The following is a 13,214-nucleotide window of genomic DNA, read 5'->3' as shown; positions in this document are numbered from 1 at the left end:
ACTGGGAATTTGGGTTTTATTTTGTTATGCATATTTAAGTAGAAGCTAAAAAAAATGCGTTCAAATGTATTTAAGGTGTAAGGAAAATATTTTAGTATTTTTTACTTGATAGAGACACCTTTATAATGTTAGATTTGTAAAATCTAGTAAATAATACTAGATGTAAAATAAGTAAATTTTAAATAATCTCAGACATGATTATTTGTCATGGACCCATTCACGTTAAGAACTCATTGGGGCTGAAATGCTTCTTTATGTTGGTTCTTTCATAGATTTTTCATAAGTGCACAAAGCATGCAGGAATAACTTTTATGACATATCATTTTCTATCAGCATGTGGGACTGATTTTAGAAACAACTCCGTCTTCTTATGTTCCTGACCTTGCAATGGATCGCTAAACAGCAAGCAGAGAAACATATCTGAGAGCGTCAAGTTTAAGTTGTTTTCTCGGAGTGGCACTGGCGCTGGATCACATTGCGACACTTATACTCCAGCTATCAGTATTCTTTCACAAGGCCCTTAAATGATCACCTCATCTCAGTGTGACAGGAACAGCCTGTCTTTGTGCTGGCAGTGAGCTTCAGCAGCTACCAGCGTTTCCTTCTGCATGTTTAGATTGGAGCGCAGCTAAAACTCTGGAAGCAGAGACCCGAACCAGTGAGAGTCCAGGCCACACAGTCTTGAGCTCTGTTTGCATTTATCATCCTCAAGAAGGTATGCAAAAAAATTCTGTAGAGCGCAACCAAACATGTAAACAAAAGAGAACGTCAGTAAAGCACCTGCCTGATAGGACCGTGCCGCTGTAATCATGCCTGACCACACACGCTTGCAGCTGGATGGCAGTCAGCCCTGTCCCTCTCTCTGCTCCAGATTAGGTCAGATTTAATTAGGCTGCCCTGCTCCTTTTGGAGTGTCACTTTGAGTTTAAAAAGCCATTACTTAAACCCAGCCAGTGTTACTTACGAGATGAAGCAAGAAAAAGACCATCCAGAAGAAGCTTGTTAATCTTAAGCTGCAGTATGTGGTATGATGAGGACTATAAAAGTGGGGTGAAGTCGTGGTAAAGAACATAAAAAAGGGCCAGTACATTAACCAGACACCAACCAAACACTTAAAACAATTGTAGGTATTTAAAAGTACAAAAAACAGTGTGAACAGTGTAAAAGAAGACTCAACCACCCAGCTCACTGTGAATGTTGCCATTACTCTCCAGCCAAGTCATACACCAGCAGGTCTGCTTTGATATCACTGATCACCATTACTTCTTATTCTGAACTTGTTTCAAATATAACACAATTTAATATGCCACTTTCAAGTGCTTTCTTGCTAGATTTACATAAAAAAAAAAAAAAATTTGAGCAGTTCATTTTTAAATTTTGTTGTCGATAGTTTTCCTTCGTCCTTTTTTCTTTAATGGAAATGCTTTTACTGAAATGAATGTATTTATTGCATGTCAAATGTTTTATAAGATTTTTATATAAAATTCATTTGTGGGATATAAAAATATTGTTCTTTAATTTCAAAATTGTAATGAATGACTTTGATTAGGCTTTTAATTGTTTTAAAAGCCATTGTGAAAAGGTCATTTTTCTTCATTTAATATCTGAATCATCTTGGCAATAAAAGAACTCACTGAAAGTTCATGATGTTTTTTATGATCTATCTATCTATCAGTCTGTCTCTATATAACCTTAAAATGAGTAATATGGATTTCTTTGAATTTCAGTCCATATTTAATGTAGTTTCTATGCAAAATACTAGTTCAAATGAATATACTTTATTATAATGCAGACATATATATATATATATATATATATATATATATATATATATATATATATATATATATATATATATATATTGTGTATTTATAATTTACATTATTATCAGAAACTGTATTATTTCTGTTAATGGAGATGTGGGTCATCAGGCTGTGTTTGTATTGGCGGTGATTGGCTTGAATTGAATGTGAAGAAGAGTCAGATACTCCAATCTGGACTAGAGTGCAGCTAACCAGCTGAGTTCAGTCCAGAAGAAAGACGAGAGAAATTCTGAATGAATCTCATAACTTACAAAGATCCACATTCTTCATATCATTTACTCTGTCAGCTGGAGTCAATGCAGAAATCCTCCCAGAACACATCTGAAAACACCTTGAAACCAACAACTCCTTAATACTACAGACAAACACTTGATCATCTCTCGGTTAACATTTTGACAGCGCTGGAGAACGTATTTCTTGGAAATATCAGCAACGTAATCACATCCAGGACTCTGCCACGTGTGGCTTATTGAGATGTGGAGGGGTGGTGGTAATAACACAGTCCAATTTATAGATCTGTAATGAAGTCACAAAAAGTTTATAAAAACAAGTAAGGGCAGACAGGAGGAGCGGTTCCAGGAGTTTCAGCAGAATAAATGTAACTCTTCAGAACTGAGATCTGAGACGCCATCTGTTAAAGGTTTGCAGCCAAGACCCTGAACTTTAAGGGCTTCAACGTGTTAAGGCAAATTACAATGAGCTCTGATTTGTACTCTTTACACTGATGAATTCAATCTGCATACTTAAGAGAGTTAGTCACCTTTGAAAGACCCATTTATGCGACTGGCAAAACATATATTTACATTAAACACAGATGTTTTCTGATTTAAAAAAAGCAGTTTTGATAACCCTTGCGTACCACGTGTTGCCTTCGTACGAGAGGAACGGATATAATTTCCTTCTTTATTAGGGCTGTTAATTTTTTACATTTAATTATTGAGTAATTACTGAAATACAATATTATTTTTTATTTAATTCGGTTAATTTAATACAATCAATTATAAAAATCCAACAATATGTTGACTTCTGAGGCCATTTTCTTTCTATTTATAATCTAATGTCTTTTTAAAAGAAAAACTCATCATTTTAGAAATATATGAATTCAATTTGATATATATATATATATATATATATATATATATATATATATGTATGTATATATATATATATATATATATATATATATATATATATATATATATATATATATATACATTTATATCTTTATGAAAGAAAATTATCATGATTTTAGAAATTGTAATTGAATTGTAATTTAATTTAATTTAATTTAATTTAATTTAATTTAAGAAACCCAACAAGAAATATATTGACTTCTAAGGCTACTTTTTTTTACTTCAAAGGCTACATATTTTTATAATCTAATGTATTAAAGAAATAAAATTATTATCATTTGGGAGTGTTTGAATAATAACCAGAGCATAGTCAAGGCATACATATATATTTAATTATATTGTATATAGGAATTATATTATAAAAAAATCTATCTGTATCTAATATAATTTACGTGAATATAATTTCATAATATAATTTTTATTACACACATGTATAATTAAATTTATATAAAATAAAATGTTTTAATAATTTTTAATTACAAACATTAAACATTCATTAATTTAATTAAAATATGTGTAATTTTTATGTTACTTTATTATTATTTTTTTAAGAGGATCTTGCTGGTGAATGCATTCTGTTTCCCCACATTCTTTCTCATATATTCAACAAGGATAATGTTTTTGCTAACAGAGCCACCCTGAAGGGCTGCGGATCAGAGTGCCCAGGCTGGATTCTCTGGCATATCGCCCTTGCCTCCTGCCACTGGGTGTCATCGCAACTCAAATGCCAGAGTTCTGAAGTATCTGGTGTCATGTAATGAGTGGTGCCCCGTGCCCATGTCAGATAATGTCATAGGGCACAGAGTTCTGCCATGTTTGCATCACACAAACAGTCTGAACTTAGCAGTGCGTACAACACACAGTAAACAAACCCTTATAGCAGCATATTAACATGTCTGTAAAAAAGGCAATTGGATGACCTTTATATTCATACTGACAACAAATATTTGTGTCTATTTTATTGTTAGATAATTTTTTTCAGGAAGACATAGAGACACACATCTGCAGGTTTCACTGGAGGAACTGTCCTTGGACTAGTATGGCGTTTGAGGGTAAAGGGCGTATTGTGCTGATAGAATCACATCTCACACAGCAAGACCCTGGGCTGAATAAACTCTACCAACACAGCATGCTCCACAAAACAGCCCAAAGATGCTTGCACACAGAAACAGGGTGTGTGCATTGCACTTTCCACAAACACGCTCTCAAACACTCCTTCAGAAAAATTGGACTGTAAACCATACATGATATTACTATTATTACTATTTTTTTTGCAACCATGCTCTAGTAAATATTAAATAACTTTTAAGATTTTAAAAACAATTTATAAAAAAAAAAAAAAAGAAAAAGAAAAGTTTGTAGCTACTGATAAACCTTATTTGGCAGAAAGGAAACATTAGTTTGGTAATGATTTATTTTTCTTAACTTGGTAACAGGTTTGAATGGTTGACATCACATCAAAACACAGCAATATACAAATGCAAATTGAGAAAAATCTCAGGAAAACTTGATATGCATTGTTCCAGCTCCAAGTTGCTGGTCTCCTCTCTTTCCCAATTCTCTTTAAGTTTTCACAGTGTGCTTTTCCTCCCCGGGAGCTGGAAAATTCATCTCTCCGTGTTTTCATTTGAAGAAAACCTCACACTCTCTGATTGTAATGTATTAGCGGTGCTTCTCACCGCTGTCTCTCTCTTAGCCAAGCCGTCATGCACACAGCAGCCTGTGCCATAAAGAGGAAGACGGAGGGGTTTGAGGATGAAAAGAATGAGTTGGTAACTGAGAAAAGAGGAGTTGAGTGTGGTAATGAAAAAGATGCAGTATGGTTGCAAAAATGGTTTGCTAATGTTGCACCACGGTGTGCACTACCACATTTGTGCATGTAACCACAGTAACTAACTTACAGCAGTGGTTGATTGCATAAGTTGCAAATGGAAATGTTATTGTATAGTATTATAGTACACTGATTTTTTTTTTATTGATGTAGAAACAATTTTTACTCAGAAATTGATAGTAAATTTCACAATTTGCAAAGAAACCGCATTCACCGATTCACATTACATTAAAAATAGAATTTTTAATTCGAAAGAATGAAATAGTATTTCCTTTATTGTATTTACAACTTATTCTTTATATATATATATATATATATATATATATATATATATATATATATATATATATATAACATTAATAGAAGTTAGTTCAAAGTTATCTGGTCTCAAAATTTAAGCACAAAACATTACTTATTCATCAATCATGTATCCTTTTTCCCTAAATGTTTTAGTTAGTGTTATATATATATATATATATATATATATATATATATATATATATATATATATATATATATATATATATATATATATATATATATATATATATATATTTAAAATGTTTATCAAAACATTTAACAGTGTTCCTGTGGCTCAAGTAGAGCATTGTGTTAGCAGCGCAAGGTTGTGGGTTTGATTCCCAGGGAACACATGTTAGCTAAAAATTGTTAGCCTGAATGCACTGTAAGTTGCTAGCGTCTGCTAAATGCATAAATAATAACACTAACATTCCCATATATATATATATGTTTTTTATAATAATGACATGACCGCAGCAGTCAAACATGTCAGTCTAATGGTACTTTACAAAGAAGAACAATGGAAAAGCAGCAAATGTTCTTCGTTAACAGCTCCTTAATTTTTTTTTTTTTTTTTCACTACCTAAAAGCTGTTGGCTTGGTTGTGAAGTCATTTCTGGCATCTTAAGCAGTCATGCAAAGCAGAGGGATTCCCGTTCTGTAGAACTCGCCGGTTGCTACATACCATTTAAAATTATGCATGCAACTTTTATGACCAAATGCAAATTTAGAGCGAACATTGGATATTTGAATTCTCCCAACGTAGGACCATTTTGAACATTTATATATAATGGTGACAAGTTCAAAGAAATATTGCCTTAAATTATTATACATTTACATAGATTTGAACCTAAAAATCTTGACATTAATGTAAACAATGGACATGTTTTGGATAAACTACTCAAACACACTTTGTAAGGTGTAAAAAAACATAAACAAGGTTTGTAGCTACACAGTAAACAACCACATGTGCCACACAAAGCAACATATGCAATCAATGTGTGTGTGTGTGTGTGTGTGTGTGTGTGTGTGTGTGTGTGTTTTAAAGAGTAAAGGGTGGGAGTGTGAATGTGTGAGTTGTGTAAACTTCCAGCGCCACTTCCGGTCTTATGACTGACACACATCTGTGGGTACCTACCCATACAGAACCACCCATCCTGTGAAATTACCAGAGGAGTTGTGTCAAAACAACTGAGAGATTGTGTTTTTGAACACTTACTGCATTATCATGCGCAAACACACTGTTACCTGTTTTCTTTTTCCACACAGAATGTTCACACAGAGTTGCACACAGATACTTAAGAAGAACGAGAGAGAAGAGTGTATAAGTAATGCTGCAGCACTGAGATGCACACGAATAATGACGTCGGAGTTGCAAAGCAGATTGTACATGTCCAGACTGTGCTGTATTGAGGGGCCCGAGGCCAGTAAACCTATGGGAGCCCCTGCTTGACTGTACAGAGAATACACACACACACACCTTTACTAGGCCACATTCAGATCTCTACTTTCACATTACTCATGCTTGGAGTGGAATGAGTGAGCCTGTATAATAATGTATAATCCTTTTACTATAAAGAATATATGTGAAAGTGCTGATGCATACGAGTGTATTGAGGAGAAGTAGGACTTTGGTACTGTTAGATCAGCCAGGATCGGGTCAGAGACGGTCAGTGAAGTGCAGTGATCTCAGAGTGTGTGAAGTTAGTGCAGGGCTATCATCTCCTCTATCACTTTCTCTACCCCTATCTGTGCTGGAAAGGTGTTGGTGTATCTGCAAAGAAATGTGCGAAAGCTCTCGACTCGGGTGTTATTCTTTAGGCAACATAGTCACACATTTTTAAGAAACGCGCCCATCCGTTCGCCACATTACAAGGGCACGGAACAAGGTAGAATGTGGACGTGGGTGTTAGAGGGCCCTTTGAAAGAGGAAGAAAGTTCATTTTAAGATGTACCTTATCATGACCTTGTAGAATAAATTTGGTTTAATGTGTAATGATAAGATAATTTTCACTTATTAGGAGAATTTTTTTTTGTTACTTGCACAAAAAGTTAGCTGGCAGTCATTTAGCTTAGAACATAAAGTGATTAAAGTGATTATACTAAATTATTCCCAAAAATCCTAATGACTGTAAAAAGGCAGCACAATTATTGTAATATAAACATTTTACATTTCATTCAAAATGTCAATAATAAAAGAAAAGTAGATATTTTTTAAGTTAAGAAACAACATAATTTTTTTTTAAGTGTCCCAGTGGACTGAAAAGAAGAAGAATCACACATGAACGATCATACTGATCTCTATTTGTGAGATTGTGAAATTTATGTTATCTCACAAAGATCCGAGAAAGTCGGGTGCGGTGCTGAAATATCTCATGGAGGAGTGTGATTTTCGATAACAGCTTATTTGAGCTGTACATTTCTTTTATATTAGTAATTTGGGGACATGTTGACTTCAGAACATCGGTCAGCAGAACCGATGTTAAAATGATGACAGACTTCAAGAACATGTGTCTCTGTGAACGTGTATCAAAAAGGAGGAGAGGGAGTGTGTGTTTGGTGGAAACGGAGATTAGAGCTTTCATTAGTAATACTAACTGTCCAGTGTTTGGGTGAACGGAGAGCGATGAGCTTCACTATGGATTCAGTCTCAGCTGATAATGTAGAGGATGACTCTACAGACTTTTAAATGAAATGAAATGTTGCTCTGTTCTAGACTATCTAAGATTGTTTCAAATGTGTCTCAAATCTGTTGAGTGATCGATACACATTCACTTTCTCTCTTTCTTCTTTGAAACCAAAGGGAGATTCCTTCCTCTACAGGGACCATGTGAATGACCATGTGCCAGCTGTGGCTTGATCATTTCTTTCTCTTTCATTCTCAAAAATGTTTTTCTCTCACTTCTCCGTTCTCAATATCACGTCAGTCTTTTGATTCATGCAACTCAGGAAAAACAGCACAAAGTAATTCTAGATTCATAGCTTCGAAGCCTGTTATGGGACATGACTCTCTCTCATTAAAACTGAATGTCTGGCTCATTAACAGTGTCTGTGTTACAGAGTAAAGCTGAGAGATGGACAGAAAGCACAGAAAGCAGACACAGACAGTGCCAGTCAAAGTGAGAGACAATTCATAACTCAGTAAGGATGGGAAACCATGTGAACTGTCATGAGAACTTTTTTTTTGTGCAAAATAAATACAAGTGGGGTGAGGAAAGCTTATGGTTACATTGTTAAAATATCTTTAAAATGGAAAAGCCATTGCAACAACATAGTGAGGTCTAATGGTTAGACTAAAGTGCTTCTATTGCTTAGACAAAAAGTGAAAGATGGCACTAGCAATCATTAGTTTCCCAGAAAACATACTGATAAAACAGATGGGTAATGGATACATTTTCACCTTTCATGCAATGTAATGCATATTTAATATACATACCGTACTATGTATACTTTGTTAAATATAAACATATATGTAACAACATGCAATATTAACATATATTAAACATATATACATTTTTATAAATATACATATGTAAAGCAATGAAATAACACTAAAAATAAAATTAGAAAAAAAGTTGACATCCCTCACTTTGTAAAACATGTCTACAATGGCCATGGCTGTTCCAAATGTATAAACACAATGCTTGTTTTCGTGGAGTGTTATTGTTAGCAATTTGCAGGAGTAACCAAAAGTAGGCCGCAGACTCTGTTGATGGAGTCAAATCTAAAATATTCCTTAAATATTCCTTAAAGTCCTACAATCCTAGACTGTTCTCTATTATATCTACATGTGTCTGTGTATGTGTGTGTGTGTGTTTGTCTGCTCATCTCTCTGCCCCAGATTACTGGCAGCGGCCCCAATGTCTGTGCTAAAAGTCACGTCGCGAAGAGAGAGAGATGTGGAGAGAAACAGGGGGAGCTTGAAACAGGGGGCGTGAGAGGGCACGGGGTGCAAGACACAGGAAGTGGAGAAAGATGAAGAGACCAGAGACAATGAGATGTACAAGGGTGCTGAGGCAGAGGAAGGGAGAGAAGGAAACGCAAGCAGAGAAGAGAGAAGAACAGGGAAGAGAAGGAGAGGGAGAGGAGGAACGTGGGAAGAGCAGGAGGGTCCAGGGCGTGTGTGTGTGTGTGTGTGTGTGTGTGCGTCTGGCACTCGCAGGCGGAGAGACAGCTTGGGTCAGGCTGGCCGGACGTGTGTGTTTGTGTTTGGCTGAAGAGGGATGTGAATCCAAGAAAGCCCTCTTTGGCTAAAGCAGAGAGTTGGAACGCAGCCATCGATAAGATGGACACGAATGCACACATTATACGGTCAAGAACGTCTCCCTCAGAAACAAACAGTTGCTCGTAAAGTATCAGAGTGACCGGCTAACATCGTGGTGTGGGGTACAAACACGACGCTGGAATGATAACAGCTGACAGATGCAGGAAAGTCAAAATGCTCAAGGTTACAGCAGAATCCCAAAACAGGATGAGCCCTGCTTAAGTTTAGCCCGCTATCTAGGGAGCTCTTGAGCAGCGATACCCTCTGTGTGGCACCAGGAAGTAAGCAGACGCGTATCCTGAAGTACTGATGTGAGTGACTCAGCCGTGACCTATTTATAAAAATCATTTAGACGGAACAACGTAAACATGTTCTGCAGGATGACGGTGGCACATTTCTACATTCTGAGAGTCACTTCCTGTCCCCATATTCCAGTGCAAAGTGTCCTCATGACCACAGGCGCGCTACAGTCCCCCCTTCTGTACTGCACTCTAGAGAGGGCTGGGGACACAGAGGTGCTGCATTACATGGGGAAGGTGCTGCTCCACATTGTTTCCAGTCTGAAAGGCTGGACTGTCACACCCAGGGTGAGGAGGAGCACTAAGAGACTAAAATTAGAAAGAAAATACCAAACATTCTTATGAGGACTTGTGTTTGTTCCTGTGATTATGGATACACGAATGCTCCAATATGCTATTATGCAATATCACCATTCAAAAATTTGAGGTGACTATGATTTTTAAAAATCAAATTTTTATACAGTAAGGATGTTGTATAAAAGGTACTAAATTGGCAAAAAGGACTGTAGAGCTGTATTCATAAAGGAATGTGTTGAGAATGATTTCTGAAGGATCATGGGACACTTAAGACTGAAGTGATGGCTGCTGAAAATTCTGATTTGCCTCACAGGAATAAATTACATTTTAAATTGTAATTAGGGTTATTATCGTTATCTAAAACTTATATCATAAAGAAACTTTAAAATAAAATACATTTTAACTAAAAATTATATACATACATATATATATATATATATATATATATATATATATATATATATATATATATATATATATATATATATATATATATATATATATTTCAGAATTTTTCTTTTCATTTTGTTTAAACTGAAATACCAAAATAAATAAAACTACTAAATAAAAAATATGTTTATATATAAATAAATAAAATATGAACCATAATATTAACAAAAACTATGACAGTATATTATTAATATTAAAATAACACTGATTGTAATTATATTTCACATTATTACAGTTTTTACTGTAATTCTGATAAAAGAAAAGTTAAATAAAAACTGCACTGTAGCTCAGTTCGAAAAGTTTGGAGTTTGGAGTCTCTGTTCTGGCAACAGTAAGAGCCTGTCCAATCCGGCAGTTCAAGGGTTAAGTCCCCCTGCACTGGGCCAGAATGTCTTGGCCATTTCCTGTGGGCTGCCCAACCCTGACCTGCTGGCCCAGGCCCGGCTGCACTCACACGTAGACAGTTGACCCATGCATCCTGTCAGACAGTGACACCCCCGCGACTCCTCACAAACTTACATAAAAACATGTGCATTAAGTGTCTCCATGAGTTTTCCTGAAATAGAATGCTCCCTGCATGAGATAACGTGATTCATCTAATCTAAGGGTATATGGGCAGTATTACACTAATAGCGTCACACACACCAGCTCAGCAAGAAGTCCTTTACCTCTCCTTGGCCACATATGAGTATCTATACTATTCTAGACAGGCGGAGTAGACGCACTTGTTCCTGTACATCCATGGCCATCTGTGTGCGAGCCCAAACGGAAGATGTCAGGAAGCTAGGCCAGAGGCCAGAGGCCAGAACAATGAAGGTGCACCATTCTATTTTACTGTACAGGACTGACTGTTACAATTTTCCTCTCGCAAGAATGTACATGTGTGTGTGGTGGTCTGGTTTGTCCATCAAGCTCGTGCCGCTGTGTCCCTGGGTTTCCCGGTGGCATGGTGTGCATCGTACGTGTCGAGGGTTGCATCTCGCATGTTGCGTGTGGCGGGATCTGCCGCATTTCCAGTCTTAGCTTGTACTCTGATGTCATGCTCTTTGGGGGGCTCGAGCAGACTGCCGTGGGGGGCGGACACTAAATGTAACGCAACCCAACTCATTACAGTAGGATTAGACTGTAAAAGTCCCAGTTCATGGAGAACCTCTCTCTTTCATTAAAGATGTTTAGCGTGCATACGACTGAGCTCCAGATGGATCACATGTAGTGGAGCTGGTTTATATCTATTTATCTATCTATCTATCTATCTATCTATCTATCTATCTATCTATCTATCTATCTATCTATCTATCTATCTATCTATCTATCTATCTATCTATCTATCTATCTATCTATCTATCTATCTATCTATCTATCTATCTATCTATCTATCATCCATGCATCCATTCGTCTGTCTGTCAGAATTTTATAGTTAAAAATTAGTTATCCAATTAATTTTAATTAATTTTAATCCTCCTTCAGTTTTTTCACTGCAATTCCAGATCTTGTTTCCCACCTGAACTCAAATTTAGGAAGTGAACTTAGGAAATGATCAGTTCAGTTCTAACTTAATGCACAACCCTGATGTACACATTAACATAATTACTGTATCTCCCCTAAATTTCAATTCATTGCTATGAATTAAGGCCTTCAGTGCATTAAGTGCAGGGCAGTGTGTTTAACTCTCTGATTCCACTGGCGTGTTTACTGGCTTCACATATTAACACTCCTGTTAAAGCAGCAAGGGGTAGCCTTTGGCTCACAACCATAACAGAAGCGATATTTTCATCTGATGTGCCACATTTTTTATTTCAAGATTGGTTTAAACATGACCTAATTTACTGTCCCCAAATGATGGCTGATCAAATCTCAGTCCTGTTCTGCAAAAACAGAGGTCATTTCCAAGTATTCCTCAAAAAAAAAGCACAAACATTTCACAAACACCTCTTTTACCCCAGCATTTGGACTGTACTTGTTGGTTCACTCTTTTTTTTGTGCTAATAAATCCCTGCACATTTCTCGTCTGCAACCCATATGAGTCGTTCGTTTAAACGTTTACTGTAGCAGGCTGGTCCCTTTGATGAACCAGTCCAGATAATATGTTGCAATTACCAGGCCAGGACCAACCTGTGTGAATAAAACATGTCAAGTGTAAATCTAGCTCCGTGTTCTAGATGACACCCGGCCCTGGAGTCACCCTGTGTGTAATTAGAACCAAATGCTGGGGTGTGTGAGTGGATGCATGAGTGTTTGCACTCGCCCTCTCCTCTCCATCTCTAATCAAAAAGCCCCTCCAGGATGCAGTGAGAGCTCAGAGGCCGTTCATAAATCAGGACCGCCTGGAAGGACCTGCACAGGCAAGCAGTAACAACTATATGGATACGACTATGCCAAGTCTATGTTCTCTGGGATGTTCCACTCCACTGAGATCATGAGTTCAGACTTGATTGCGTTGACTTTTCGAAGAAGGCACAGTCTGGTGTCATTGATCCTCTCATTTGGAACCATCCAGAGATGAATTGGAAGCCATCATGACACCTTTCCATTCCTTGTCCACCTTTCACTTAAAAGACCCTGGGAACAAATTCAGACTTCCCCTTGACATCTCTCCATCTTCCTCTCTTTCTATTGCTGTCTTGGTTCTCTTTTTGCTCCATTCTCTCTGGAGTCCTTTTCTGTTTCAGGCCCTCATCCCCTGTTGGACGTTGCCTCTCCTTCTCTCCCACATCTGGACAGACAGCTGGGGCTGGCCGGGTTTCAGCACTATAGGGGTGGGGGTGGTCATTCGGAACAAGAGGGTGGGGGAAGCTATCCATTGCAAAGCCCAGGGCA

This window comes from Carassius gibelio, chromosome A15 (assembly GCF_023724105.1).
Source record: "Carassius gibelio isolate Cgi1373 ecotype wild population from Czech Republic chromosome A15, carGib1.2-hapl.c, whole genome shotgun sequence".
Classification (NCBI taxonomy): Eukaryota; Metazoa; Chordata; class Actinopteri; order Cypriniformes; family Cyprinidae; genus Carassius; species Carassius gibelio.
Note: the sequence above shows the minus strand (reverse complement) of the source record.